Consider the following 5,287-nt stretch of genomic DNA (forward strand, 5'->3'; position numbering starts at 1 on the left):
CCACATGCACCTTTGTTGGCAAAGTAATGTTTCTGCTTTTGAATATGCTATCTAGGTTGGTCATAACTTTCCTTCCAAGGAGTAAGCGTCAATAGAAGTTTCTTATTTTGTGTTTTTTTTTTTATTATATTTTGAAAAGTATAGATCACCAAAAATTTTTATCATAGAAAAATCTAACAGGTAAATGATTTTCAAAGAGTTTGGGTCTATAACCAAATTGAACATAGAAATCAAATTCTAGTGAGTTTATGGAAAAGTACTATTAAAATTTAAATGGAGTCATTATCCTTATCTTTTCCATTCTAGTGCAGTGAACCTATAAATTTCATTTCCATGTAGTTTTGAAATGTATTTAAAGTAAAAGCATATTGTATGGAGAATTCTCATATATTCCCCCCCAAATATACAGCTTTCCTTAATATTAACAGTTTGCATTAGTGGTACATTAATTACAACTAATAAAGCAATATTAATATGCTATCACTCCCAAAGTCCATAATTTACATAAAGAGCCAACGTAAAGGGCCACTTCTGTTTATACAGTTTTATGAGTTTTAACAAGTGCATAATGTTTTGTATCTGCCATTATAGTGTCACACAGAAGAGTTTCCCCATCCTATGCTTAGTTACCTATTCATCCTTAGTCTACCCTCCCCTACTCATAAGTGAAGTGAAGTCGCTCAGTCATGTCCGACTCTTTGTGACCCCATAGACTGTAGCCTACCAGGCTCCTCCATCCATGGGATTTTCCAGGCAAGAGTACTGGAGTGGGTTGCTATTTCCTTCTCCAGAGGATCTTCCTGACCCAGGGATCAAACCTGGGTCTCCCGCATTGTAGATAGACGCATTACCATCTGAGCCACAAGGGAAGCTCACCCTACTCATAAAACACCTAGCAAACACTGATCATTTCACTGTCTTTATAGTTCTGCCTTTTTCAGAATATCATGTAGTTGCAATAATTCAGTACGTAGCCTTTAAGATTGGCTTTTTTCACTTAACAATATGCATTTAAGTTTCTTCCGTGGCTTGATAAATTATTTCTTTTTGTCTAAATAAATAGCTATAAATAGCATTCCACTGGATGTATCACAGTTTGGTTATCCATTCATCTATTAAAGAGCATCTTGGTTTCTTCCAGGCTTAGGTGCTTATGAATAAAGCTGCTGTAAGTACTGGTGAGCAGGTTTTTATGTTGATACAAATGTTTGACTCAATTGGGTTGAGTCAAACATTTATATCTAGCATCATGATTGATGGATCATATGGTAAAACTATTAAACTTTGTAAGAAACTGTAGGAATAGAATTATGATTTGACAGTTTCCTTCAGGGCTTGAATGATATTATGTTTCTGGCTTGCATGGTTTCTGATGTGAAGTCTGTGGTCATTATTTCCTTTATGCTTCTACATGTAATATACCATTTTTTTCTGGATGTTTTAAATTTTTTCTTTTTATCACTAAAAGATACTCTTCTTGATGTTTGGTGAGTTTCTTGGATCTGTGGGTTTATGGATTTCATAAAATTTAGAAATTTAGTTCTAGCTTTTCATTATTTATACAGATACATTTTTCTGACTTTCTTTCTCCCACTTCTTCTCCTGGGACCCAAACTGCATATATGCAGACAACTTGATACTGTCTTCCAGGTCACTGAGCTCTTAATTTTTGGCTGTATTTCTCTTTGTACTTGACTTTCCAGAGTTTCTCTTGCAAAGTTTTCAGAAGTTTTTGCAACACTACTAACTAACTACTACTAACACTAACACTAACTACTAACAAACTCTTGTTAGTACCCAGGATAAGAAAAATGCTATGTTTTGAAATTTGGCTCTTTTCCATTCTTTATTTTGTTTAGTCTCTAAGTCATGTCTGACTCTTTTGTGACCTGGTGGACTGTAGCCTGCCAGGCTCCTCTGTTCATGGGATTTCCCAGGCAAGAATACTGGAGTGGGTTGCCATATTTTCTCCAGGGGATATTCCCCACCCAGGGATGAAACCTGGGTCTCCTGCATTGCAGGAGGACTCTTTACCGCTGAGACACAAAGGAAGACCCCTTTCCATTCTTATCTACCTTTTTAATTCATGAAAAGGGATTCAAGGTGAGATGCAAGAAAGACAAATAAAATATGAGGAAAAGATAATTTTAATACTGCAGCTTTTGATTCTGAATGAGAAAGGAAAATTTACCTACGGATAAACAGTCTCTGCACTGTTTTGAATGATTGCATTATGATTTATTACTTTTTTATATTTCTTTGTACTGTTTGTTGGTAATAGTTCAAGAAAAAGAAATGTTATATTCTATTTCTACTTCTGAAACTCTTTATCAGAATTATAGAGAAAACCTTGTCATTTGCTTCAGTAATTGAGTTTTTTCATTTTATATCATGAGAGGAATGCATTTTGTTGTCTTCAAATAAAAGAATCATAAGAAGTTTCTAACTTCTTTTTGAAGGAAAGCTTCATAATATTATCTTGTTTCATAAATATCAGCACAGTCTTCACAAATTTGAGGCGTTGAGGCGATTGTCAATTAAATTAGTCTGAACCATAAAATGGAATTTCCTGAGGAAAAATATTTCAGAGGCAAGAAAAGATAGCCTGCCATATTTTTATATTTGAAAATACAATTGTAGAAATATATCTTTAGCTCTAGATCCTGTTGTCGCTCTTTAATCACACCGTATTAGGGAAAGAAATCCAAAATAATTCTCCTCTAGTAAAGAAGAAGATAATCTGAAGAATCAGGCTTCTGAAGCTTAACAAAACATTGAATATGGAATATTTGATTATACTAGTTCAGTTTAAATGAAAGATTATCAGTTTAGTTCAGCCACTCAATCATGTCTGACTCTTTGTGACCCCATGCACTACAGCGTGCCAGGCTTCCCTGTCCATCAACAACTCTCAGGGCTTGCTAAAATTCATGTCCATCGAGTCAGTGATGCCATCCAACCATCTCATCCTCTGTCATCCCCTTCTCCTCCTGCCTTCAATCTTTCCTAGCATCCCAGGGTCTTTTCTAACGAGTCAGCTCTTCACATCAGGTGGCCAAAGTATTGGAGTTTCAGCTTCTGCATCAGTCCTTCCAATGAATATTCAGGACTGATTTCCTTTAGGATTGACTGGTTTAATCTCCTTGCAGTCCAAGGGACTCTCAAGAGTCTTCTCCAACACCACAGTTCAAAAGCATCAGTTCTTCAGTGCTCAGCTTTCTTTATGGTCCAACTCTCACATCCATACATGACTACTGGAAAAACCATAGCTTTGACTAGATGGACCTTTACTAGCAAAGTAATGTCTCTGCTTTTTAATATGCTGTCTAGGTTGGTCATAGCTTTTCTTCCAGGGATAGCTTTTCCCTTAAAATCATCTTTATTCTACCATTAAATTAGTCAACCAGTGACTTTAGAAACTCAGTAAACTTGCTAAAAGTAGCATTATTGAAATTTCTCTTTTGATTGACAGCATGAAGCATACGTAATTGATAAAATAGATAAGAGTTGTTCAAATTTTCCTGGAAAAGTGATAAAAATAAGAAGAGATCTTATTAGTTAGATATCAGTTGCTATCAGGTGCCAAAGGAGGAAGGCTACCAGCTCCTTGTGAAGTTAGAATAATTGGGAAATGTGAACATAGGCCTCCAAGGGCCATCTTGTCACACTCTCATGGCAGGATATACATGACATTTCAATGCAAACAAGCTTCTGTGAATTGCCAGTGGTTAAATATTCTGCATAGTGTACGCAAATCAAGAACATTCATCTTAGAAAAAAATAGAGGGAAGAAATAAACTGAGAGACTAGTATACGAGTAAATAGGATCTGTCTGTAAGTTTAGGACCTGAGGTTCTAAGAGCCCATCACGATCTATGTCCAGCCTGGCCCTCCACTCTCCTGTCGTCTAGACCCCGAGGGAGTGATCCAGAACAGAGGGTGTTCTGGTGTCACCTGTCTGGTGTCTCTGCTCCCTCCTGTCCAGGTTAGTCATCCAAGTTCTGAAACTGGCCTCTTTCTTTAGTGGTTGATAATAAAACCCTCAATTTTCTTCAGAGGTCCTCACCCTCCACCAGAAGGTAGCTCATTATGCCACTGAGTCAAAGGGACAACCACATCTGAACCCAATACAACATGCCTAATACCTACTAGAGAAGGAAACAGGAACATATAATGTCAATTAGCAGAGGGTGGAGTGTGCCATGGCTCTTACAAGAATAAAATTTAAAAGTTCACACAGCTCTTGAATATCAAAGATATTTGTTTTTAGTCTAACTTTTTGCTTCTCTCACTCAATATTTCTGGGATGGCAATCCACTCCAGTATTCTTGTCTGGAGAATTTCATGGACAGCCCAGGGGGTTGCAAAGAGTCGGACATGACTGAGTGACTAACACTCAAACATTCCCAATCTTTGCTGATGAAAATCTTCCTCTTGAGCATCCACTAGCTTATACATGGCACCTCAGGAGGATGACGCCTTCCTCCCAGAGCTCACATTCTAAACAGGTTGAACAAACTAAGATCGAATTGTTCCTAGGCATTCTCTATCATAATGAACAGTAAGCTGTCTAAAATCTTGTCAGGAATGAGAAATATAAACAAATAAATAGCATAATTTGTTGTATCCATTTGTACCTTAATTGCATGCTGTGTTCAGCAAGCAGTGGGTCAGAGTCAGAAGGCTTTGTAATTCTCCTTTTCCTAGAGATGAAGGAGAAAAATGAATTAATACATTAATAATGTTTGTTTTGGTGACCACAGAAATGCACTGATGTTTTAGAAATAAATGTACCAGTTTTAAAGTTGCATTTTTCAAAAAAAAGAATATATCTCAATCACCCACTTAGAAAGTCAGGTTATGATTTTTAAGAACAGGCAATGCAATATCATGTAATCTTTATTGAAATCCATCTCTTCAGCATTAGCATAGCTTTCATTAAACAACATTTCAGTATTTTATGTTATTATTTAATGCTTTCTACATTCTTGGGAAGGCTTTTTTATCTCTTCTTGCTATTCTTTGGAACTCTGCATTCAGATGCTTATATCTTTCCTTTTCTCCTTTGCTTTTCGCTTCTCTTCTTTTCACAGCTATTTGTAAGTCCTCTTCAGACAGCCATTTTGCTTTTTTGCATTTCTTTTCCATGGGGATGGTCTTGATCCCTGTCTCCTGTACAATATCATGAACCTCCGACAATAGTTCATCAGGCACTCTATCTAGTCCCTTAAATCTATTTCTCACTTCCACTGTATAATCATAAGGGATTTGACTTAGGTCATACCTG

Source organism: Bison bison, unplaced genomic scaffold, assembly GCF_000754665.1.
Source record: "Bison bison bison isolate TAMUID 2011002044 unplaced genomic scaffold, Bison_UMD1.0 scf7180017864263, whole genome shotgun sequence".
NCBI classification, from domain to species: Eukaryota; Metazoa; Chordata; class Mammalia; order Artiodactyla; family Bovidae; genus Bison; species Bison bison.